The 27,487-nt window shown below is 45.5% G+C and overlaps 1 long non-coding RNA gene across 1 annotated transcript in view; it reads left to right on the top strand.

The window, feature by feature from the left end:
* LOC146174656 (uncharacterized) overlaps positions 1-26,184 on the top strand; it is a 66,440-nt gene extending 40,256 nt beyond the window's left edge. Inside the window, exon 3 of the long non-coding RNA XR_014701939.1 lies at positions 25,407-26,184. This is a non-coding gene — a long non-coding RNA (uncharacterized LOC146174656). The remainder of the gene's footprint in view (positions 1-25,406) is intronic.
* The last annotated feature ends 1,303 nt before the right edge of the window (positions 26,185-27,487 follow it).

Genomic DNA, 27,487 nt, shown 5'->3' with positions numbered 1-27,487 from the left:
CTCCCAGCATTTGTCCCTTTCCGGCAATTGCAACTCTTTTCTGCATTCACGGGAAATCCTCTAATGGCCGTAATCCTCATGCTCCTTTCTTCTCCTGTACGTCAGCGGACGTGTAACTCCGATCGTCTCCTTTGGACAATAGGCATTCTTCACTTGACAATAGCGCCTCTCGACGGGAAGGGTGAACAGTTGAACAAAAGCACTTCCAGCTGTTTCTCACAGGGCGACGTTTCTTTGTATTTTTCTTGACGTTCCCTTGACAGGGCCAACTTGGCAGTTGTAGGGTCATGACAAAGCAAAGCATGCTCACACAAAAAAATTTATGTGAACACGCTCACTTAGAGCCCTTGCACAAACAGCACATATCAATACCATGCCCACAGGCGCACAATAGTGCCCGCAAGCGCGGACCATGCACGGTCACAACAGCCTCCTCCCCCGCCAGAAGAGTCGCGGATGGCAGCACTCGCAGCTGCTGCATGAAGAGACGACTTAATGGTCTGCACATGAACGCTTGAAGCTCGCTGTCGCTTGTTGCGTTGTCTTGATTGTCGTAAGCCAAATTGCTTGAGCTGTCTCTGAAACTCAACCACATGTCTAAGCAAGCACTCGGCTCCCGTCTGAAGAGACCAGATCAAAAGAAAACTGTCATCGTTGTCCGAGAAAAGCCCACACTCAAGACACTCAGGACCCATGTATGCCTAGAAAACCAAACGTGCTGCTTTACATAGTCACATATATACAAGCGCACGAAAAAAAAAAGGAACCTGAGTATCAATTTGGATACATGGTGAGGAGCACCTCGGACCGCTTAGAAACAGCGGCTAAGCGCGTCCGCATTCCCATTTAACTTCCCCTTTTTGTATCTTATTTCAAAATTGTACTGCTGTAAAATCAAGCTCCACCTCAGAATGCGACTGTTCTTCGATGTCGCAGTTTGCAGCCAAGATAGGGGACAATGGTCCGTCTCTACGATGAATTGGCCCCTCCAAGATGGCACTGCAATTTTTAAATGTCCCATACAATGCAAGCGCACTCTTTCTCTGACGTGCAATAAGCCCTCTCTTTAGAGCTCAGTTTTCTGCTCAGGTAGAGCACGGGGTGCTCATTACTGTCGTCATCCCTCTGGCAGAGAACAGCACCTAGCCCTCGATCACTTGCATCACACTGGACCGTGATACGAAATGTCCTTTGACGGGCTGACTTATCATAGTACACTTTGGAACGAGCTTGGGCTGACTTCATGCTGGCCTCAGCGAGTTCGCTAATGTTGTGTAAGCGATTCAGGAGGTTCAGAATGAATTCTACTACTGTTGGTTCTTCTCCGTGGGCGGCCCTCCCAGGCTTCGCGCACCATTCGCAAAGGTGAGCGCAGTGACCTTCCGTACACCAACTCGGCTGGGCTAAATCCAGTGGATTCGTGCTGCACTCACCGCAAAGCGAAAAGTGCTGCAGGCAGGCAGGTATCCCATTCGCGCTTGCTTTCATAGCACAGTCCCCTCAGGACGCGTTTGAGAACAGAATGCCATCTTTCTACGCTGTTGCTCTGCAGATGGCGGATCGAGCTGTGCACTACCTTAATGCCGCATCGCTCGAGATATGAGGTGGTGAGGACACTTGTGAAAACGCTACCCTGATCACTTTGGACCTCGGAAGGGAATCCAACTCGTGCAAACACTGACAGCAGCGAATCCACTACGCTCTCGGACGTCACCTCGCGCAGCGGAACAACCTCTCGAAACTTTATGGCTGGGCATAACATAGTGAGGATATAACGGTACCCTGACTCTGTAACAGGAAGTGGCCCAACTACATCTATTACTAACCGGTGAAACAGCTCGGTAATGATTGGTACTAACACCATCAAAGCTTTCCACTTATCTTGCGCCTTTCCAACCCGCTGGCACGTGTCGCATGACCGTACAAAATTTTCCATGTCTTTAAAACATCCAGGCCAATAGTATTCTTGCAACAGCCTCTGCTTTGTTTTCCTTATTCTAAGGTGACATGACCACGAGCTGCCATGGGAAAGTCGCAGTAAGTCTTCGCGGTACTTTTGGGGAACGACTAATTGGTCCCGCTCTACTCGACGCTTATCCTTGAATAAGCGATACAGCACTCCCTTTCTCATCTTGAAAGAAATATTCTTTGCTGTCTTAGTGGCGCGGTGGCGCTCCCTTATCTCCTGTATCTTGGGATCATTGGCTTGCTCCATAGCTAAGTCCTCTCGGGTTCCACTTAGAAGTCTCGTGAGATTACTAGACACTGGCGGCAAGAGGTTACTCTCAAGAACGTCCTCATTCTGCGTCTCATCAAGCTCACTTTCAAGTTGACTTATCTGAGATGCCTCGCTCTCAAAGTTTTCTGACCCGCTATCTTGCGCATCGACCACTGTTTTAACTGCCGTTTCCTCTGCTGTGGAATTTTCTGGAATGAGCAGTGTAGCTAGTTCTCGCGCCTTTGATCGTGTTAAGGCTTGCACAACTCTGTCTCCGAAAAGGATGCCCCTCTTTCGCAGCAGCATGTCCGATTTGTTGGAAAACAAATAGGGATAGCACTTAGGAAGCTTTCCTGAAACGGCAGCCTCGGTTAACTCTCCGAAAGGGCCCTCGATGACCACGTTCGCGATTGGCAAGTACACGCTCTGTTCCTTCACTACCTGGTGGATCCATGCACACTGTCCTGTATAGTCCGAAGGCGACACATACTCCGGATGGACAACATTCATCGTTGCGGCCGAATCGCGCAGTACCTTGCAAGGCTTCCTGTTGACTACTAGGTCATGCATGTAGGGTTCCAAAAGCTTCATGTTTTCATCGCAGTCACTGACATACGAGAAAGCAATCTTTTCTTTTCAGCAGTTGACGGCAATGTGATCCTGCTCATTACACCTAAAGCATGTGAGTGGCTTCCTAGCCTCGAGCTTGTTCTTTGTGTTCTGTGCGTTGGTCACTTCCCCACTTTTCTCACTGCCGTCCTTTCTAGGGAGTTTGCCTGAAGAAGCCTTCCTTTCTTCGTTTGCAACTCTAGCAAAGTGCCTTTCCTGACGGTTATTCACACTCAACTTGGGATTGCGGGGCCTATCCACTGCTGGGTTGCTGAATTGTCGGCACGAAGCGTACTCCTCAATGAGTTCGGCAGCTTCAGTTGCCGACTTAATGTCGCTTCGGTCCTGTAACCAATTTCTTTCTTTTTCTGGGAGGCAGTTATAAAACTGCTTCAAAAGAATTCGCTCGACTACAGCGTCCCTATCACTGTAGGAATCAGTGCTCTTTAGCCACTCGCCCAAATTGACTCTTAAATTGTACAGGAATTCAGGGTAACTCTCGTCCCTGGACTTAGTAGCGTTCTGAAAACGTTGTCTGAACGCCTCGGCGCTAAGCCTATACTTTCTCAGAAGGCAAGCCTTGACCTTCTCGTAGTTGTCCGCGTCCTCCTTGCTTAGCCGCGCGACAACCTCTGCTGCCTCGCAGGGCAGAACCGTCAATAATCTCTGAGACCAAGTGTCTCGCTGGAAAGACAGTTTTTCGCAGGTTCGCTCAAAGTTAGCCAGATACAGACCGATATCCCCTGATATCACATATGGCTGCATGTACTTTGACATCTTGAAATCTGCCTCCTTGTTGAGAAGAGGTACCGCTAGCTGGGGACAGTTGCACGACCTCTTGCTCAACTCTACTTCTAATTTCCGGAGCTCAATTTCTTGCTCCAGCCTTTTTGCTTCTCTCTCAATTTCATGCTCGCGCCTCTTTTCCTTTTTTCCCGCTCTTTCTGCTGTCTGAGCTGCTCCTCCTTTTTTTGTCCGATGAGGTTCCATGCTTTACTGAGCTCCTAATCATCGGTTCCGAAATCAGTGATTGCCTTTAAAATCAAGGGTTTTCCTGCCAAACCACTTGTATCAATTCCCAATTCCTCACACAATAGCAACAGTTCCGGTTTCTGCAGCTTTTGTAGGTCCATGGTCGCTCCGAGTGTCGGCTACTTCCAAAACAACTGTGCAAACTACCAAACCTAAAGGTGTTTCAACACTCTTTACCAGTTCTAAAATCTAACCCTGTTCTAGAACCTGGTCCACATCAGAAGAAAAGCCAAGCACTCACCCACACATGCGATCGATGTTCCGAGCAGCTCTCTTGTTGGCCGATTGTTGCTCCTGCTTGTTGCTTGAGATGCCACCTCCGATCACCAGATGTTGTGGCTTGTAGCTTCAGATGCCACCTGCGATCACCAGATGTTGTGGCTTGTAGATTCTGATCCACCTCCAATCACCAGATGTTGTGGCTTGTAGATTCAGATCCCAACGCTGGTCACCAGTTGTGACGCTGGGACTAAGCCGACCCGGCCTTCACTTGGTAGCGTGCAGAGACTCCGGGTTGATGAAGGATTGAACCTTCGAAGTTGGTAAAATATATACAAGCAGGTTTATTGGCACTTTGAGAAAACTTATTTGCATGAAAAAAAAAGGGTATATCAGCAAAATGGCAAGCGTTAAGAGTTCATAGCGGGAAGCATCTGGATGAGCTGTTTACCCAGGGCTCAGAGCGTCATTTTGTACTCTGCAGCGTCCTTAAATCCCCTATGTCCAGCCCCTCTCTGAAGATGCTGACCAATCAGTTCCAGGGCACACCCCTCAGATATCGGCAACCAATTGAACACATCACCGCACTGATGGTCTGATGCACTGACTGGTCCAGTATTGTTTCGTCGGGCGTGGTCACTTGTTGTCGGGTAGAGCTTGGGAACGGCGAGGAGGTAAATTTCGATTCTTCTTCAAAGATCCGCTATGTTGGTTCCGGCAAGTGGATTTCCTTCCGAGAAACCCAAGTGTACGTGCGCGCCACGAATACTGCTCCCAGCATTTGTCCCTTTCCGGCAATTACAACTCTTTCCTGCATTCACGGGAAATCCTCTAATGGCCGTAATCCTAATGCTCCGTTCTTCTCCTGTACGTCAGCGGACGTGTCACTCCGTTCGTCTCCTTTGGACAATAGGCATTCCTCACTTGACAATAGCGCCTCTCGACGGGAAGGGTGAACAGTTGAACAAAAGCACTTCTGGCTATTTCTCACAGGGCGACGTTTCTTTGTAATTTTTTGACGTTCCTTTGACAGGGCCAACTTGGCTGTTGTAGAGTCACGACAAAGCAAAGCATGCTCACACAAAAAGATTCATGTGAACACGCTCACTTAGAGCCCTTGCACAAACGGCACATATCAATACCATGCCCACAGGCGCACAATAGTGCACGCAAGCGCGGACTATGCACGGTCACAACAGCACACAAAGATGGTCAGTTCAGAGGCGTTGACTGCTGGCGATCGTATCTAAAACACCTGCAGCTAGACTGTTCAACTCTCATCGGTGCGACGCGTGAGCACCGAGCGCGGGGTGCTTCTCGCTGTGGAGCTTCAAAAGCCACCACACTACACACCTCGGCACATGACTGTACTGACGAGCTTTTTTCTAAGACAATTTGACTGCATTGCTGTGCTGTAGCAAATCCTTGATCACCACTTGCAGATGACGAACGGCACCAAGACCACTCACAAGGGCCTTCCTTCATGGCCGCTGCCATTGTCGGGTTGGCACAACCGCACAGACTATAGTGCTGCACTGACTAGGGCGCCTCGATGTGCGCATGCTCCGTTGAGGGTGAAGACAACTTCGTCGTCCGCTATAGCGGCCACCATTGTCAGGTCCACTTCAAGGGTGCGAGGCTTGCGCCAACATGCTTTGCGCCCGTCCCGCTGCAAAAGTGTGCTAATTTAATGCCTTTAATGGCTCATGCTGTCGTGGACAAAATGTGTCCCGCTTTTACGGCAGCTCTGATTTGTCGAGGCAGGATGACGTCATTGCGGTCTCGACCAATCACAGAGCACCGCCACAGTAGGCGCGAATGCGTGCCTTTATGGCCATATGCCAATCAATAATCAATTACTAATTAATTAGTATCAATTACTGACTAATTAAGTAGTTGACTAATGAATTATTGATTGTTTACTTAATAAAAATTATTTAACTAGCTACCTAATGACTAGTTTATTATCTGATTGATAATTATTTATTTATTACTTAATTGCTAAGTGCCAGTTGCATAGCAGAATGCGACATTCAGGCTTTCACTACTTCAGTCGCTAAAGTCCCTCGTTATTTTTTAAAGATTTGGATGGTCATTTCTTCTCAAACACAGCAACTGGAGGTGCTAGATTAGAAAAACTTTATTTATAGAGCGGTGCACTTGGATCTTAGCTGTGGATCAAAATGAATGATTAATTACAATATCACAAACAGGTAGATTGGATTCAGTCATTCACTATTGTAATTAACTGCACTTGAACTTCTTTATTCACATTTATTGTCAATTCAATAATAGAATGACATGGTTTTACAGAACAGGAAAGGTTAACATTCTTTATTTATTTTGTCCTCAGAAATAACCAGTGGATTCGCCCCACGTACATGAACCAAATATCGCAGTATCTGTACCGCGCATGCATTTATTGTGCACTGAAAACAAAACATATCCAAGTATTTTTCGATCACATATACAGCTCGTTCATACGAAATACCGGTGGCATAGCACTAGTAGTCTGCACTGCGTCTCGTAAAAAATCATGTCTGGGTAATTTTAGGCTCCAGTGATTGACGATGGACTGGTGTGTGATAGGCGATGTCGAGTTTTTATGAAAGCGCTGTAAATAACTGAGGAATTAAAGAAATGAAAAATAAATGGGGAAGGAATTTCAAAGGTGCCAAAATGGTCAGAATGAAGAGCCAGTGCTTAATGATGCTAATTAAAAAAAAATTGAATGTAACTGTTCAATTAAATAATTAAAAAAAATGAAACATGCCCTCAAAGATGTCAAACTATGCATAATGGAAAGGTAATGTTTGCTGATGCTGAGCATCGGTGTATAAAATATACAAAAAGAAAAATCTGAAAAGGCACACCAGGCAGCGCGCGCAGCAGCTCTTTCCGCACCTTTGCCTGGATCCACATTCGTTTCTGCTTCGTGGCCCCCTGAGGACGTTACGCATCCGTCGTCGCCTCATATGGATAGGGCGGAGACATGGCATCGAGCACAACGCTATCGTCGAAGCATACTCCAGCACTTGGCCAACCCTGAGCAACTATATCGCCATTCCGGAGCTCATTCCGGAGAGTGGAGGCAGTACTCCTTCGCCGAGCCCAAACTGGTCAGCTTCTGTCACCCGCGAAGCTGCACCTCATAAACCCGCAGGTATACCCTTCTCCTCAGTGCCCGACATGCGCGGCCAGAGGCACGGCCGAACATCTCCTGTGGAGCTGCCCTACTTTTGACGCGTACAGCACTCAAGTCCCTGGGCGGGCTTCGACCTGCAACCCTGCAGGCATGGGTCGATCCCCCATCACACATCGGGCTATCAGACGCAACCCGGCTCTGGTGAACTTTTCTTTCTTACTTCAAGGAAGAAGAAGGACCAGGCCATTACTTCGCGGAGCCAACCTCGGGACGACCCTACCTCGAGGAAGAAGTGAACACCGGTCCCTCATATCTATCCCAACCTTCACCCCCACCCCCACCCATACCCTCACCCCCACCCTTAACCGCTCCCCCACCCCTACATCCATGAAGCAACTTAGTTCTGCCGCAAGGTAAACGCCTACCGTAAGCAGAAATAAAGACGTAATAAAAAAAAAAAAGAAAAATTGAAGAAGCAAAACAATATTGTTCATGTGCGTGAAATGCTCTTGCGTCATACCCTTAACGGTGTAGCTTATCAACCATATATTCTTTAAGCACAATTATTCTTTACTCACATGCAAATGTGCCCATTAGTGGTTGCAAGAAACTGGAGTTTTCTATGAAATGTGGCATATTGCAGTGACGATTGCTTGTCACCAGGTTTCTGAGCTATGTCATGGTGAAGGATATATAGTAAAGGATAGAAAGTTAACGGTTTTTATAGAATTGCTGTCATATCAAGTTCATGGCCAAGCTGTGCGCATTACAAAAACAAAGCTAACAGACTGAAATTCCTTAGCAGAGGCATAAACTAGACACAAAGGAAACAAAAGGTGTCGCAAACTCATAAAAGTGTGTCCCCAGACAGCATGAAAAGTACTGTGGTGCATGCTCCGGGGTAGGCTTGTTGATAACACCACATTGTTATCATACTTGCTCTGGCTACCTTCCTTGGCACACATTCTGCGCAATAATTGTATACTGAACACCTTTGAACGAGGGAAAAACAGCGTTTATTTTACTTCGAGGTATGCTTTTCAAAAGCTTTAACGAGCTTTTTTTGGAGGGCAATCTGCCTTTCTCGTTGCTGGTACCGCTTCTTCCTGGCAGCTTCCAGCGACTGCCACAACAGCTTCTGCTCGCCCAGGAGCCCGGCGTGTATCTCGGCTAGGGCTATTGGGGCTCGCTTCCTCTTTCGACACAGAGGTGTCACTGTGCCTTCTGACGCAGCTGGTCCTGGAGATGCAACAGGTGGTGGTGTCCCCGTTTCTTCCTCAGTGTCGCTGCAATTTGGGATAGCAGGCTCGTGCATGAAAATGTGCTGCTCATCGCAGCCGTCATGATCACCATTTTCCATGCAAAGAATGATCTGCATGGGAGTCAGGCTAAGAATGGAGTAGGTGATGAACGGCGGTTTTTTTTCATCCACACAGTTTCATACCAGTTCTCTGGCTGATTATTGAACACATGTCGTGTAATGCTATAACTACCGCCATTGCAATATTGACAATAACCACACCCTGAAATAACATTCCTATGACAAACTGTCAACGCAATTTTTGCCTGTAGACGTCCTTGCCAAAAATACCTAAACGACGATTTCACTTTCCTTTAATTTTCACCTAGTGCACGTCAAAATAAGCTTTGGTAGATAACATATCGAAAATTACATGGACATTACATATATAGTAAATATTCACACCTAATTAACTGCTAGTAGGTACGTGTAGATTGTCTGCTGACAGCTTCTGTATGCATCATTAAATGCAGTGCCATACACGGTTTTCTTTCACCGTCAGTTCTGGAATACTGCAAATTGTGGAGTGTGCAAGTTAAGCACTATGAAAATTTTTATGGTGTTAGTAGGCGGATCAGGTGCTCCTGGATCTCTCACAATGTCCTACATTTTCATAAAGTCATCCCGTCGTGTCAAGCTGCACTAAAATTTTGATAATTTGTAATTGCTCAGTCCAAAGTTATTGAAAAATCCCGAGCACTATTGGGTGCTCAAATCATAAATCAAAAGAGCTGTGTTTGTTTCTTGTTGCAGCTACCCATCTAACCTACAGCTTGAGCTCGTTTTCCTTTTGACAATCTATATGCAATCCTTCTGATATTGGCCCCATGTATGCAGCAACTGTGATAGTTTTGCATTGGCTGCAATATCCAGAGCGTAATTTAGGAATTGAGGTGCGCATCCATGTTCATTTTCTTTTGTTTTAGGTTTGGATTGGCTCTCCAGTGAGTCACTGAGAAATTTGGGGCATTGCTGCATTTTTTCTCCTTCAGCTCACTCTTTACTTGAGGCATGTTTTGGCAACACAAAGTTTATTTCACTGGATTGTATTGCTCGCTGCTCTTTTTTTCTGCACACTGTCGGCAGCTGTATCTGGAATGAGGTGTGCTGCAATTTTACTTGCTGTGGCATCTGCAGTGGGAGTTCTTGAATCTGCAACTCCTCTTCACCTCATTATCACTCCGTCATTTCCTTTACGCAAGATGAGGTGACATCCTCGATTCTGTTGCTGCTGCTGGGATGTTCAAGATGTGGCTGTAATGTTGGGCAGAAACAAGAGGACAAAATTGCCATGGGTGTCATGGTGCAGCCCATGAATGCTGATAAGGGGCCACATAGAGCCAATATAGGTTGGGGTTTCCCCAGTCTCTTATTCGGTTCATGGGCTTGCAGGAATAGTCTCTTCAGTACTGGCAACACTCTTGTAGGCCGACGTCGGCATGGGCTAACCTTCGAGATACAGAAAAAAAAAGCTAGGTATGACAAGGTACCAAATGGTGATGTTCTATGTCGAAGCTATGAGCTTCCTTGATCAGAGACGATTTCCTAACTCCCTGCAGCAGTTCTAAGGTGCACTTGGAATGAAAAATAGTTATGAGCCCTGATAATTCACTGAAATGAAAGCCCACAGTAATTCCCGCAAGGATTGTCACAGACAGCATCAAAAAGCAGCTACTACGGCGAGTTTCTCTTGCATGCAGTCAGCTTCACAGCACTGACAAGTGCGAGTGAAGTGACAGTGATTACAATTAAAACGAGTGCTTTCTCGTCAAATAAAGGAAATTATCTGCAAGTGTATATTATGTTTGAAAAGCTCACTCTGCATGCTTTGCTTTCAAATATTGAAATAAACTTCCAGCTGTGCAGCTAGTCGCATTCATTTCTTGGCTTTTAGAGATTGATCACGGTTCATGAGTGCACTGTGCTTATGAACAGCCATGGATGCGACATGGCATTTCTGAAAACTGTTTTTTGCTTACATGAAAGGACCTCTGCTTCACAACCGTTTAATAAAATAAATCTAAAAAATAAAAACTGTTTATTGATTTGCGAACAGTTAGGCCGTGCTTTAATACAGATTTCAGGGTTTGAAATAGTCACTTCAGCCAACAATGTGTGTTCTGAACCCTTGCTCTCAGCTTACACTGATATACAGACAACAAAGAACTAGGATGACAAAGCCATAGAGCCCAACTCTCTTTCACTCCACTGATCCACCTGTGCAAGCAGCTTACCAACCAGCATGAAACCTATAGGTTTCATGCACCCAGCATATCAGCCAAATCTACTCTGTATATACATTTGGATAGCCTGACTTTTGTGTCATTCTCCAAGCTGTGGTGAAGGGAATAATGTTGCGGTGAAAGAAATGAAATGGGCAAGTTTCACAATGCGTGCACTGGTGGAAGAGGTACCGCGTTTATCAGAAAACTCGCTGAAGTAATAACACATGCACGGTACAAATCACTGATGACATTTATGTCACAGAACACATGAGGTTATGCAACTCCTAGCATGTAGACTTCCCATGGCTAGCTGCAAAAGCTTGCGAAAAACTGGCTTCGCGGGAAAAAAGTTTGGTCCGTTTATTAATATACCGGTTGCCACAGCACCCGTGGATCTCAGAATGAGTGGGCGCAATAGGGGTCTGTTAAATGCGAAAAATAAGTTTTCATAGTGGAATGGAGAAAGCGAGAATTTTTAACCATCACTAGCCTGTTTCCGTGCGAGGCGAAGCCGGTGCACCGAAGGTCAGCTGGGTGGGCTCCTGGGAAACTACGTCGCTCTCTGCGTACAAAACCCTTTGATGAAAATGCGAACACACAAAATCGAAGCCTCAGAAAAAAGATGGCACAGTTAAAGCGTCTCTTACGTTGATCGCATTGGGGCACGTCAACTACGTAGCCGATCTCAAACTCGTTCAGAAGGAGCACAGGGCTGGCAGAGGCAGTTTGGGAGCTTGTCTTCTTGCATTTCGTGACTGGAAGAGATTTGGCAGTAATGATAATATGCAATAACCGCCTGAATATATATACTTACCGGTATTAAAGGAAGGAGATAGTTGACTGATGACTTTATGAGGAAAAATTGTCGGCAACCGGTCCATATAGCCACGGCGTCCACTTGCGTTGAAGTGAGCTCCGCAGATCCGGTGGTGCTTAGAAGGTTGCCACAAAGAGAAGTGACCAGCACTTCCCTGGCGGTTGATTCTTCTCACCCACTCCTTTTTTTCTTTTTCATTTGCAGGGAACGCGTGAAATGAAACGTTCTTGTCTTTCAGCGTGTTGTTGTCGCAGCCAGGCACACAACAAGTCTGACCGCCGCCTCGGCACTTCGACGACATCGCGCGCAGTAGTGGCAGCGGTCACTAAGTAACCCACAGGCACGTAACACTTTATATAGCGCACCTGCAACCGCCCACCACCAAAAAATACACGAAATCTCAAAGCAATTGAAGCATGTGCACACACACACCGCAGCTATGCGAATGCAGGAGGCAGGAAAGACGGGCGGTCGGTCGGCGCTCGCTCACTTTTCCCATAATGCATCGCGCGCCCGCTAGGTTTTTTCGCGGCGCTGCGATTTCCGAAATGGTGCATTAGAAAACATGTTTCTATCCACCTCCTGCTAGATTATCATTGATTATGATGAATAAATACGGGATAATAGACTGGAAATCAGCATGGTCTGGGGCAAGAAACATGCATATCTGCGCATTCACATTGCTGGTAATATCTTGCCTCGCATTTAGCTGAAAAATGTCATCATAGATTTTATAGACGGTGATATGGACACATAGGTCTCATATTAATTCAGTGACATAACTAAGTGATGTGTGTTCCCTTGTTGCAACCACATTTTGGACCAACATGCAGTGATCAACCACACATGTTTATCCTGCATTCATGATGTGCTTCCATGTGCCGAAATTCCTCACCAACTTGTGCTGTCCTGGCAACACACACTACTCAAAGCACACAGAGTAAGGTTCGAATACTCAATTACCTATTGGGCCAAATGTTAATATGCTTATAGAAAAGGCTAGCAAGTAGTAAGTGTATTAATGTGGTTTTCGTGAACATTGTTTTGTGTTTTTGCTGGTGTTACCTATTGAATTTTAGTAATCTTTCTGTACACAACTGAAATAAATTGTCTTGCTGTGCACGGTAATTGTTTGGTTACAGTTATGTCAAAATAATTGCTCAGTAAGCAGAAGCATTTGTACACTCCAGGGCAAGATAGGACTGATAATACAGGGGATAAAAATATTTACTTTAGAAATTACAAAATAATTTGATACAGCGAGAAAAGTGTTGCTGCACCAGTGCATTCTGAACCATGTTGCCATCACCGGTCATGTCACTGGGGCGAACTGGCACCTCTGGTGGTAGAAGACAATCTTCATTGTTACTGCATGCGTATTCTTTGGCAATGTTGTGCAGCACACAGCAGGCGACAATGATTGCCGAGCACTGATGAGGTGCCATTCGGAGCGCCCCTTGCAGGCAATGGAAGCGCCGCTTCAGCTGCCCAATTGTCCTGCACAAGCAGTGCTGCCCTTAACTGCCACAGACATGCTGAAACAACAATACAATTCAAACACTGATGCATGTATCTGCCTCAGGATGTGCATTGTCAGCTGTTAAATGTAAACTGTACACTTTGTATAAACATTCAGAAAGTTGTGTTTTCCACTCAATGCATTTTCGCTTGGCAAAATATCCCATCAAAACACTAAAAGCACTGTGCACTCAAGGTTAATGAGAAATGAGCACCCTTCCAGATAAAATGATTGCTAATTGAATGAAATGAAATCTAATAACATGTACCAAATATGGTGGACCTATATTAGTCTGCAGGCTAAGAGAGCATTTTCCATGACAGTATGACTGACTACATGGTTTTGGATCACGTACACAATGGTAGACGTGCTTGTTATTTCGAAGATCATATTTTGCGTTCATTACGTCCTCAGACTGTGTATACGCAATAGTGCAAAAACATTGACTGCTGTGTTTACTTTGACAAAAGTGCTAAACTTACCTCTTCACAATCGACCTTGTAGTGCCATGTGCTGCGTTGTAGCGCCTTTTCCCTGGCGTGTCCTGTCCGGAACGGCGTCTTAAGCCAGGGCCTGTACGGGTACCCGCTGTCTCCAAGCAGCACTCCGGTGTAAGCACAGCTCTCGAAGCGTTCGGTGACAACTGCTGTTCGCCAGCATCCGCGCGTCGTGAGTGCCACCCAGCTACCGTGAGACGACGTCAATGATGCGGCAGTGGCTGTCAACCATCAGCTGCATGTTTATAGAGTGGTAAAAGTGTCTGTTGACATAGGCCTCCTCATGTTCTTCTGGTGCCTGTATCCGCACATGAGTGCCGTCGATTGCACCCATGACGTGTGGAAAACTGGCCACCACGTAGAAATCTTGCACATCTCGCAGCTCGTTCTGCGACGGCCAACTGGAAAAAGAAAGCGTAGTGATCTTTAGTTCCCTGGCGATGTCTTGCGCAGGCTTGCACACCCTCGCGCATGCACATATGATGAAAAACACGTCGGCTGAACTAAGTCGCGAATTGTGCACGGTAAGTGATACCTTTGCGTTACTCTGCGCATCCTGTATATAGGTTCAAAAAGCAGGTACTAGATATATACACACTTGAGAGATCCTACGTGCAGCACGCATGCTCAGCTGCTCCAACCGCGCGGCTGGTTAAGCCGTGTAAGCTAATGCGCTGAGTGAAGATAAGCAAGTGGCAATGAAACAAGTGAGGGAAACAGATAAGAGGCTTACCGGATCCAGTCTGCTGCGGTGGACGAGGGCGAGAGCAACTCGACATAGAGTGCGGCTTATTGTCGATTCGTGGGCCCCGATCATATTTCCGGCAGTAATCAAGAAACATCCGGAGGCAAAAACTTTGAACGCTAGCATCACCTAGCTCGGCGCTCAAAGCACCGCTCTGGCACGTCGGGCGCTCGATTTCAGGGTGAAGTATGTCGGTAATAAAGGCTATGCCGCTCCGCCCAAAGCGTAGACGCCGCTGCAGCTGCTTCTCGCTGAACGCATCGAGGGGATTCATCCTGTCACGAAACACATGTTCATGGCGCAACAATAGTTCGGCGAGCATCTCGAGGCAGACCTAGTGCAGGGCGGCCATGTTGGACTGACTAAGATTGGGATAAGACTGCTCGAGGCAGCCTAGATTCCAGTATTATTCCAGTCCTAAGTTTCTGTCTTATTCCAGTCTAGTTTGTTTTGTGCAACTGTCTTATCGGCTAGGGAACGTTTAGACTCCACTAAGATTTTGTTAAGCCTGAAGATCAGAATAAGATGTTTCGTGCAAGTGGGCCTTGATCTTGACCTTCAATTCCAGCACACTGCCAGAAAAATAGAAGTAGGATACCTTAAAGTCAAGGTTCTCCCTTATATACTAATCTCCGAATATGCTTCAACTGCCAGAAATGCGGTCATGGATCACAAACCGCCGTGGACACAAAACTTGTGCTAAATGTGCTTCTAAAGAACACCTTGCGGAAGACTGGGATGTTCTCCAGAGTTGGCACAGTGTGGCACTGGAGCATCAATCATATTCAAGTTCTTGTGCAACGTGGAAGAAAAACATTATCACAATAAAGGCAAAAGAAAGCATATCGTTCACTGAGGCAAGAAAACTGCTGGAAACAACCCAGTTTTCTGAAAAGAGACTTTCTAAACAAACTACTTTTTAACACACTCGTTTTCCCCTTTATCACAAAATTTTTACCTTGCTCTTGGCGCATGATAGCCTTAGTTGCTTATGCGCCAAAAAACCCAATGAAATAATTACACAACACAGTGAGCCCCACAACCAGTAATCTGCTTAAATAAGCAGGCAGTTTCTCCAAATTGTCATGCAGTTCTTCAAATAGTATAAAAATATTTCACAAAACAAGTGATCATGAGTGAGCACAGAAATATGTACTATGAGAAAAAAATGTAACATGCAGGTTAATGAAGTGAGGACAACAGAAATATTTCACTGATCAAATCATCAATGAATGCAAAAACTTGTATTCTGAATCACAAATATCACTTATGCAAGTTCTTAAAATGTGTACTAGCTGTAAAAATATGAGGTAAATATATGTGCACAGATTACCACTTCATAGCTTTAGGTGCTTTGAAACTGCTTGGGAACATAAACCCAACAAGTAGACCAAGCAGATCAAACAAGTTTTCACAAGTGATTAACATTTGAAACCTTGAAGAGGTGCATGTCCATATTTATATGTATTGAATCAAAGAATTTGCACAAACTTAACCTTATGGGTAGGTAAGCAGTTGAAGTAAGTTCCACTTAATACTTTTGTTCTTTAACATAGGTGTCTGGTGTGGCCAGCACCATTGGATGCATTGATAGATCATACATCAACATTTGCTGTCCAGCCAAAAAAATTTGTTCCACCTGCATCAACAGGCACAATTTCATCTCACTGACCTTGTAGGCAGTGTGTGATAACAAAAATATTTCTGGATGTGTTGATGGGAAACCCAAGTAAGATTCGTGGCTCCCAAATCTCCAGGAAATCAGGACTATCAAGAAAGCTTCCTGAGGTGTATGCACAAGAGAATTTTCATGTACTAGGCGATGCTGCCTATCACTCAGAGAATTTCTCCTTACACCTTTCCGTTACTGCAGAAACTTGAGCTAGAGGCAGAGCCTCTTTAACATGAAGTTTTCTGCTTCACGAGTCCAAATTGAAAATGCTTTTGCCGATTTAAAGGGTAGGTTTTGCCATTTACATCATGTCAACTTCTTTGTTGCAGATAAGATGAACTGGTTCATTATTGCATGCTATGTCTTGCATAACCTGTGTATTAAGTCAGGTGACACCAGTGCCACCTGTGCCAGACAATGGCTCATCAAATGCTGAATGGGAGTCTTCCACTTGAGGAAAGTGAGGGCTGCAACCTACTAACAGCCATAGAAACTCAACTCTGCCATCAAGGAGAGCTCAAGCGAGAGGCAGTGACGCGAGCCATTAACCTGTGAAGAGTGGAAAAAAAAAAGCACTCCTCATGTGTCTTGCCAAAGCTCGTGCAGCATGTTTCAAATTTTTCTTGTAAGCTGTTCGCCTCTGAAAACTACAAGACAATTTTTGGATCCAACCACCAACCATAAAATAGCTTGTGATGTACATTTTTGATAAGCTGCAGTCAGCTATGGCAGAACGCTTCATCATGGTGAGTGGAGCAGCCGTTACAACAGGCCGTGCCATTTCTTATATTGTGAGGCTACCAGGATCTCGATTAGGGCAGGGGCAGGCCTTGTAATTCACCAGATGGTATAGCCTCTTGAAGCACATGCTCCACTTGCCTCAACAAAAAACTACACTGCACTTGACTGCAGCTTATTGTTCAGTATGAAGCATAATGTCAAATTTACTGTTCCTCATCAAGATCAAATGCCTGGCGAATGAGCTGCATTTTTCTTTGTGCATTTGCTCTCTTCTTCCTTGAACACCCTCTCCTCACTTTCTGCTTTTCTTGCTGCTTTCCTCCTTCTGTCCTTCTAGTTCTATCTTTTGAAAAAATGGGGCCATATCTCATCCTCGCTGTACTTGGCCAGTTTCTGCGCTGCTCACTTCCCGACTCTTGAGCTGAATTTAGGTCCTCTTGTTTATCAGGCTTTGCAAAGCTTGATGTTGATTCAGGGCAAACCTTCCTTGAAACAATGCCATTTGCATCTTGTACTGCCTCTGGCTCAATGCTGTCATCCAGCCACCTAATCTTTTCTAGCTCATTCTTGTAAGGAACCTCTTGAGGTGAGTTGCCTGACCTGTTGTTATCTGCTACAGCTGTGCGTTTCCCTTTGCACACTTTTGTACATTAAACAGCACTGCTCGCCAGTTCTTAGAACACCGAGCCTTTTCTCAATCTCTGCAGCGATTTTCTCAAGCATAGCCTTTTTATTTCTAAATTTCTTTAAAGGCTTGACCTGCACAAAATAAGTGATGTACAGGTCCAGCAGAAGTTTTGTCTCCCCTCCTGTCCACTTGCAGACGAGCTGGAAAGACAGGAACTATTCAGAAATAAAATAATAAAATAGAGGAAAGAAAAAATACACCATGCTTACATACAGTGTGTTCCTTTGCTCACACCTGGGCTATAGGTTTGACCATGCGAGGGGCCAGGCTACACCTCTGCTTTCTTTGCTGCTGTGCAACATAACGTGTATCCTACAAAGCAGCATAGCAAAAGGTTTTTGAGGCTAGGCACCTAAATATATTTCAGCCTGTTGTTTTAATCCTATTGACATGCATACTTGCAGCCCTAAGTAATCATGTATTTAGTTTGCACTCCAAAATAACAATGCAAAGGTTCCTAAGTGGTCACTTGGCAGAGCATTGCTTTTTAACCATATGAGTGTACAGTGTTGGAACCTGAGCATGCTTATGCAGTTTTCATACTCCCTTTAAGATATTTTCTTTCTGTTTGCTTAGAAATTCATGTTTCTTGATGTGCTACGCTATTGTGGCTCCCCAGTGTCTGGCCATCTGTAAAGAACTGAAATAAAATGACCTGTTTGTACTTGGGAATTCATTTCATTATGAACCATCATTGTCATTGCAGCTCTTACGCCAAGTAGTCAAGGCACCATTTTGCATCTTTCAACACAAGAAGCTTAGAATAGAGTTACGAACTGGTAAGGAACGGATCCCCTGGCTTCCAAGATCATCTCCTGAATCTGCAATATTTGACATGGCTGTGTTTGGTATTCTTTTATGGCAGTCGCATGCCATGTGACATTTTAGATACATTCATCCCATAACAGAAAAGGAGATTAACAATTTTTTCATAAAGACAGCATTAAGGTTGCGTTTACAAACACTTCATTTCAATTAATTTTCCAGAACATTCTGGAAGGTCTCTCTGGGCAGCTTGATATCATCATCATCATCACCAGCCTGATTATACCCACTGCAGGGCGAAGGCCTCTCCCATATTTCTCCACTTAACCCGGTTCTGTGCTAGCTGCATCCACTTGACCCCTGCGAACTTCTGAATCTCATCCGCCCACCTAACTTTCTGCCGCCCCCTGCTACGCTTTCCTTCCCTTGGAATCCAGTTTGTTACCCTCAGCGACCATCGGTTATCCTCTCTTCGCACTACATGTCCTGCCCATGTCCATTTCTTCTTCTTAATTTCTACTAGAATGTCGGTAACTTGAGTTATTTCTCTGACCCACTCTGCACGCTTTCTATCTCTTAATGTTACCCCTACCATTTTTCGTTCCATAGCCCTCTGGGTTGTCCTCAACTTAAGTAGAACTCTCTTGGTTAGCCTCCACGTTTCAGCCCCATAGGTGAGTACAGGCAAGATGCAACTGTTGTATACTTTCCTCTTGAGCGATACCGGTAAGCTGCTAGTCATAATCTGCGAGTGCTTGCCAAATGCGCTCCATCCCAATCGTATTCTTCTTGTTATTTCCTTTTCGTGGTCCGGATCTGCGGTTACTACCTGTCCTAAGTAGGCATATTCGCCTACTACTTCCAGTATTTCGCTACCTAATGTAAACTGCTGTTCCTTCCCGAGGCTGTTGAACATTACCTTAGTCTTCTGCATATTGATTTTCAAGCCTACCTTTCTACTTTTCCTGTCTAGGTCATCAATCATTATTTGCAGTTCATCCCCCGAGTTGCTTAGCAAGGCAATGTCATCAGCAAATCGCAGATTACTGAGGTATTCTCCGTCTACCCTTATCCCTAACTGCTCCCATTCCAAGCCTCTGAATACTTGCTCTAAACAAGCTGTGAATAGTACTGGGGAGATTGTGTCTCCTTGCCTAACACCTTTCTTTATGGGAATTTTGTTACTTTCTTTATGCAGAACTATGGTAGCTGTGCAGCCACTATATATATCTTCTAGCACTTTCACGTACGGCTCGTCTACCCCCTGATTTCGCAATGCCTGCATCACCGCCGAGGTTTCAACTGAGTCAAATGCTTTTTCGTAATCAATGAATGCTATGTATAAGGGTTGGTTATATTCCGAGCATTTTTCTATCACCTGATTGATGGTATGGATATGATCGATAGTAGAGTACCGTTTCCGAAACCCTGCTTGATCCTTTGCTTGATTGCAGTCTAAGGTTGTCCTGATTCTATTAGTGATTACCTTAGTAAATACCTTATACGTAACAGATAGTAAGCTGATTGGTCTGTAATTTTTAAGGTCCTTAGAGTCCCCTTTCTTGTGAATGAGGATAATGTTTGCATTCTTCCATGGTTCCGGTACCGTCGATGACACCAGGCACTGCGTATACAGGGCGGCCAGTTTTTCTAGCACGATATCCCCCCCGTCCTTCAGCAAATCTGTAGTTATCTGATCCTCTCCAGCTGATTTCCCTCTTTTCATAGTTTCTAGTGCTTTCTTGACCTCGTCCTTCGTCACTGGTGGAACGTCTGACTGTTTTTCCCTACCGCCAATCTCATTACGGTCCTGACTACTTTGGCTACTGTAGAGATCTGTATAGAACTCCTCGGCTACTTTGACTATCTTTTCCATATTAGTGATGACGTTGCCCGCCTTATCCCTTATTGCATACATCTGGTTTTTGCCTAAGCCCAATTTCTTCTTTACCGCTTTAAGGCTTCCCCCGTTCTTTACAGCATGCTCAATTTTCTCCATGTTATACTTCCTTATATCGGCCACCTTGCGCTTATTGATTAGCTTTGATATCTCGGCCAATTCGATCTGGTCTGTTGGATTGGAAGCTTTCATATTCTGGCGTTTCTTAATCAAATCTTTCGTCTCCTTAGACAGCTTGCCGGTATCCTCTCTAACTATCCTACCGCCTACTTCTACCGCGCACTCAGTAATGATATCTCTGAAATTATTGTTCCTTGCCTCTAGGGTAACGTCGCCATCCTCAGTTAGAGCTGAAAACCTATTCTGTAGCGAGATCCTGAACTCTTCCGCCCTCCCCCTCACCGCTAATTCGTTGATGGGTTTCTTTCTTACTAATCTGTTGCGTTCTTTCTTCAGATTTAGGCTAATTCTGGACCTCACCATCCTGTGGTCACTGCATCGCACTTTCCCGATTACCTCTACATCTTGCATAATGGCGGGGGTTGAACACATTATGAAGTCGATTTCATTTTTAGTCTCTCCGTTAGGACTTTTCCATGTCCATTTCCGGTTCTTCCGTTTGCTGAAGAAGGTATTCATGATTCGTAAGTTATTGCGCTCTGCAAACTCAACTAGTAACTCCCCCCTGCTATTCCTAGAACCAATGCCATAGTCACCTACTGCCTTGTCTCCTGCCTGTTTTTTCCCTACCTTGGCATTGAAATCGCCCATTAGTACAGTATACTGCGTCTTTACTTTTCGCATTGCCGATTCTACATCTTCATAGAAGCTTTCAACTGCCTGGTCATCATAACTACATGTAGGTGCATAGGCCTGTACAACCTTCAGTTTATACCGCTTATTAAGCCTAATTACGATGCCTGCAACCCTCTCATTAATACTGTAGAATTCATCTATATTACCCGCTATACACTTATTGACAAGGAAACCTACTCCTAGTTGTCGCCTCTCTGGTAAGCCTCGATAATACAGTACATGCCCATCCTTCAGTACAGTATATGCCTCATTCGGCCTCCTAACCTCACTAAGCCCTATGACATCCCATTTCATGCCCTCTAGTTCCTCTAACAGCACTGCTAAGCTAGCTTCACTAGCTAGGGTTCTAGCATTAAACGTTGCCAGGGTCAGTTTCCAATGGCGGCCTGTCCAGCGGAGCCAGGCTTTCTTAGCACCCCCTGCTGCGTCACAGGTCTGACCGCCGCCGTGGTCAGTTGTTCCGCAGCCGCTGGTGACTGAGGGCCGGGGTTTTATGGAGCTTATCATAGGAGGTTGCGGCCAATTACTGCACCAGGGTGGCCAACTCCTGTTCTGGTGAGGAAGTGCGTTGCCGGAGGTTTTCACCGGCATCAGGTCGCACCCCAAACCTGTTTATGCAATTCCATCGACACGCGAATTTTTTTTTTTTTTTTTTTTTTTTTTTTTTTTTTTTTTTTATCCGGTGGAGAATTGCGCGGCACCGGGATTTGAACCCCGGTCCTCTTGCATGCGAGGCGGATGTTCTACCACTACGCCACCGCTGCACCTGATATGTGATCACTGAAACCTTCATTTGGCTTCATTTAGATAGCAAAGCAGGGGAAGAACAACATGCTAATAATTGTGGTACATTGTTTTACTCACTTTCAGAAAAGGAGCAAAAGTGTACCACAGTTCGTTAGGAGAAATACTCACATTAACATTACAAGATGCGTCTTGAACAAAACAAGAAAGATTATTTGAAAAAGTTTATTTACAATAATACAATACAATGTTTATTCAACATCTCATGGATGCTTGAGGCATGGGCACAAAGTTAAGAGAAGGCAAACTGCCGATAAGAGTATCCTTACCATTTTACCCTCTCTGAAGATGGGCCAGGTGCTAATTATGTCACAAATGTGCTAACTCGCGCTTTCTCCTATTGTGCAAGCTCACTGAGAAATGACAGTCAGAATTGCTCATTTCTTCAAGGGAAACCACCAGGAGGAAAAAGATGCTTCTTGTACCCCGAGTGGTTATGCCACAGACATCCACACTAACTTCGAGAACCACCAGAGGACACACACTGTGGAGCGCAACTTTTGGTTCAGAGAGTGTGGCCAGCCCTTTGCAAGGAAGGACAACATAAAACATTACTCGACACTTGCACAATCAAGAGACCATACCAGTGCCCACATTGCAACAAGGAGTTTACTGCAGTTAATTTGCAGTGCACCTTTGCATTCACACATACAAGAGGCCCTGCAAATGCAACCTCTGACCCATGACTTTTGTGGACAGTTCAGACTTGTATATCATGTACGAAGCCATAAGCAAGGAGAGCCATTTGCATGTTGCTTTTGTTCTGTGGCATCTGCCTGTAATGCGGGCACTTTTATCCACATCGCCAAAGTGATGATCACCTCGAATGGGTGCCAATCATCGCAATTGAAGCAGCATCGTTGACGTCTGGAGGCTTAAAAACTGGATGTGTGGTGATCCTCCGGTCCAGAACACACCATGCTATTTCCGGATTTAGTTGTGTGATCATGAAATGTGGAGATTGGTGAAGTGCGAGGCAGCACAGCTCGCCAGCCATTTGGGGCATTAGAGAGCATCAGAAGAGAAGAAAAAGTGTGTGTGTGGGGGGAGGGGGGGTTCAGTTTAGAGGAGTTTCAAAATCCAAACAAAGTAGTTCCATAATGTAATTTACAACTAATTATCTATACCTGCATACCTTCCTTTCTCAACTTCTTTGTACACACATCACTTCATCTTTCACTGTCCTCCCAGCGATGTAAATATTTCTCTTCATAAGAGATTGGAAGGTGCGTTAACACAATCCTCACCAGCTACAATTATTGTCCAGGCTTTCAAAATCTTGTCAGCTTATTCTTTCTCAAAACTGCTATGCTATTAAGGTTTGCCTGGGCCCTGCAGACCTTAGACAAACTTCGACAACAGCAGATAAATTTAGACGCCATTCCCGCTTCGATTCTTCAGGCTGCTCCTTTGAACTCGCAGTCTGTCAGTGCCTGTACCAGTCAGCTGGCACTGTCATGACCTCATGTGGCTGTGCTTTCAGTGCGCTGTACTCCTTTCTGACTGATGTCCCTCGGTGGTGCTTCCATGTCCTCGTCACTATGGAGCATCTGAAACCATGCTTTGTCAAGCACTGCCACATGGGGCATTCACTGCGAATTGCTGACAGAAGTAGCATGACCACGGTACAGCCCCGCAGCTTCTTCATGCACTGTAGGTATCTATTTTACTGTCAGGGCCCTAGGGCATTACAAAGTGGAGTAGGGATACATAAAGAGTGCAAAATATACAGGGATGACAAGCCAAAAATACCAGTCTATAGAAATACCCACAAATAAAGAAGACAATATGTGCAATGTGCAGGGGGTAGAGTGCAACACATTTTTAGAGAGTAAATGGCATTAAGGTATGAACGACACATCTGTGAAAATGGCCACATGCAGTGCCTTACTTTGCAGATAATCTATTGTCCTAATTCAATGCTGCACTTCAATGAGTGCATTCGTCTGGCACATTTTTGTGATCCACTTGAGGGTCTCCATTGAGGGTTCATGCTTTTGAGCCCCTGCTGAGACTGGGCCATGTCCTCATGAGACTGGTTGGCTGTATGCCAGGTCCGTTCGATTCACCCTGCATGATCTACACTAGTTCATGCAGTGCACAGCAAGTGCCGTGCAAGTGCTACACTCATGCAGCGCCAGTTGAGACATGCAGGCGTAGCGCGACACTAGCGCCAAATAGAAACGAATGCGAAAGTGCAAAAGTCGTGCAAGCCTTCTGGTTCGTTTGCGACGCGCGCGCGTTTGTCAGGTCTGTCATTGTTCTCTGTGTGTTCTCTGCGCTGCGAAGGAAAAGAAAATGGACCGCGACCTGCTGCCAACGGTTCTACAAACAGCTATGGAGCTTGTAGACTCGGACAGCAGTGACGAAGAGGAACTTGAGAAACTTATTGCAGTGGCAGTGACGGAGCTGGAGAGACTGAAGCGAAACCGCATGCCTCGTTACTGCGAAGAAATCGTAGGGCGATATTATGACTTCGAATTCAAAAGTTTGTTTCGCCTGTCACGTAGCACCCTTGAAACTCTTGCAAGTTCTTTCGAAGCGTCGCAGTTTTTTCCATGCCCTACTGGAGGTCGTACTCAAGTGACTGCTGAAAAGACTTATCTTATCGCTCTGAGCTACCTCGGGCACCAGAATAGTATGTATTCGTTGGCTGACCGATTCGACGTGTCAGTCTCGTCGGTGAGTGCTTGCGTTGATAGAGTGCTGAACTTTTTGAACAGCATTAGTGCATCTGTAATCGCCTGGCCCGACCAGCGTTGGCAGGAGCGCATCAAGGCTGCCTTCTTAGCGAAAACCGGCGGTAAGGGACCACGCAACACAATCGGCTGCGTGGACGGCTGCCATGTTGAGATCAACAGGCCCTCAGAGTCGCCGCAGTCTTCTACAACCGTAAAAAGTGGCCGTCGATATTACTGCAGGGCGTGTGCGACGATTGCAGTAGGTTTATTGATGTGTTTATTGGGTTTCCTGGGTCGGCCCATGACGCAAGAGTACTTCGGGAAAGTCCTCTTTTTGAAGATTGTTCTCAGAAATGCAGCAATGGATACTTGCTTGGTGACTCGGCATATCCGCTACTACCTTGGCTTTTGACACCGTACCGGGACAATGGGCGAAGCTTTCCTTCGTGGAAGAAGAAGTTCAATAAGGTGCACTCGCAACAGAGGATCGCGATCGAAAATTCATTTGGACTGCTTAAGCAACGCTTTAGAAGGTTGTACCTTGTGGATGCCGCAAGCATTAAGCAATGCTGCCTGATCGTAATGGCGGCATGTGTGCTGCACAACATGTGCAACGAAGAGAGGGATTTCTTCGAAGACCTAGAGCATCTAGCCCCGCAAGAAGATATCGAGAATGACGAAGACTGTGACCTCACCTTTGACAGTGCTGGCAACTGCGAAAGCATGCGAAATGATATCGCTCAAACGCAGTGCTGAGCTAAATGTTTGCCTCTTGCGAACTAGCGTGCAGTTTTTAGCAGTTTCTAACTACAGCACAAACAATAAACATTTATAAGAAAAATGGTTTATTCACTGCTTTTGGAAGCCTGCCCCTCCACGGCGGCAACGAGGTGCTCTAAAAGGGCCAATTTTTTTTCTGCCCTTTCGGCCCTCTCCTTCCTTGCTTCCGCAAGTTGTTGCAGGAGGGTTTCAACGGTAGTTTTTCTTTTTATGCGTTTTTGTCCTCGCTGCAGTGATGGGCCTTCCTCCGACACATGCGGTGGGCTGGGCGGATCCTGGAGTGGTGACCCTCCGTTCGAATCACCCTGGCTTGTGGGCTGTTCGTCAGTGCTTGTTTCCGACGGTGCGCTAGAACATGGAAACATTTTGAGCCTTACTTTGTAAGATGCGAGCTGTACAACTTCTGTGACCTCACCTGCAGTTTCTCGGCTCCATCACTCTACCAGGTGCTAATAAAATGGCAGGCGTAATGTGGTGCTCCTTCTCCAAAACACCAGCGAGTTCTCTGAAATGGGCGAAATAACAATTGATATTTTTGTAATTAACCATTACAGCAGTGATCTGCACTTACTCTTCAAACTCGAACGTAACGCGCGAGTGGCCGGACGAGGAATTCTTTTCCTTGGTCCTTTTGTATGCCCTCTCCAGGGTTTTCCATTTATTTTCTACCTGGAGAGGGCTCATGTCGCAGCCAAACTCCTCGTTTATGGAGTCCGACAGTGCTTGCCACAACATTTTTTTTGTGCTGCAAGAAACGAAATGTAAAAAAAAGCATATGCAGTGTATCAGCTACCAGATCAAACAGTTCTGAAATTAATATGCCTTGGATGCAAGTACAGTACGCTATTTTACCACGGTACTGTCACTTCAAAAAAAAAAAAAAAACGTTAATAATAAACTTACCGGAAGCCACCCTTTTTTCCTACGAGTGCTTTCATCTGTGGATAGCGCTCGATAAGAAAGAGCGTCTTAGTCCTGTGCCATCGTTCAGGCTCAGGAGAGCTGCTTAGAGGCGCGTTGCTCTGCGGCGGTGTGGACGTTCGGCGATCAGCCGGAGCCTGGCTACTGGCGTCGCTCAACACCGCCGATACGATTGAGCCGTCTGTGCGAGAGTATAAATATTGATGTTTTGAGTGCCAATGTTAAATATAGTTATCTGGGTCGTAGCTTTGAATAAAACCTGTCAAAAGGTCGAAGGGGAGGCGACGTACACATGGCCGGATAAAGCCAACTACGAGCTTGGTTAGTACCAAGCTCATTTACGGGGAACGATAGAAAACAAAGCTAGAAGCAAACTAGATGAGTAAAATAAGAAAAAAACAAAACAAGTACCATGCAAGCACAGCGTCGGCGCATGAAGAAACACATGCACGTGTTTCTCTTTTTGTTGACCGAGTGAAGCCTTACCTGGTGTGGTGAACATGTAGCCGTGCTCTGACCTCAGTTGTTGGCCGTCTTGTCCAACGATCGGTGTTAATAGCGTATCCACGCCGTTGACAACGCCAAACACGCTGCCGTCGTTTGCCGCCATACTGAAGGGCGAAGTCGCGCGCGTCTCGAGCTGTCGTCTGCAGCAGCACTGGCTGCACGCATTCAGCACTGTCAGTCGAGAGAGTGTAGAATTTTTCTCAACTAGGACTACACGACATCTACACTTGTGTGAAAAGAACGGCGTCATGTAGAGGGCGCTAGCTACACTGGTGAAACGAATGGCGAAGTGCTCCACGAAGAAAACTAGTGTAGGCAGTGTAGGTGAAACGAACGGACCTGCCAATTCTTCCTCGTCTCCTTGTTTCCCTGGAGACTGCAGCACTTACGGTCATCATGACATCGCTTGCTAGAAACTTTGTCAAGATTATAGGAATGTTTGCATAGTTCTTTGTCTGCTTACTGGATCATCACCTGTTGGATCATTCGTGGGGTCAAATGAGATCTTAATCCTGACAACCGGCTGTCCTATCACTTGGAAAACAGTAAAATTTGCTCATGTGTAGCAAATGATGCTTGATCTGTTTGACCGTCTTTGTGATCAAGATAATGCATGCCTGTTTCGATTTTTACTTTCATGAATTCCACAAGATTCCTTATTCAGTGTGGTTTTTATTGAAATATAGAATAACAGATAATTAACAAGCATTAATGAAATTAAATGGGAAATGCTGCATGCTTACAGTGAAATCTGAATGGTGATAAATGATGCAGTCTGCCTTATTCGTAAATTAACGCAAACCTGTCTGACTGCACTGCAGGTGGTTCTGAGTTCTAAGCAAGCTGCGTGCGACATTGATCTCAAGCCGAAATCAGCAGGTTCATC

This window comes from Amblyomma maculatum, chromosome 11 (genome assembly GCF_055883805.1).
Source record: "Amblyomma maculatum isolate TAMU_Amacu chromosome 11, ASM5588380v1, whole genome shotgun sequence".
Lineage (NCBI taxonomy): Eukaryota > Metazoa > Arthropoda > Arachnida > Ixodida > Ixodidae > Amblyomma > Amblyomma maculatum.
The sequence above is the reverse complement of the archived record's forward strand: the minus strand, read 5'-3'. Positions and strand labels throughout refer to the sequence as shown.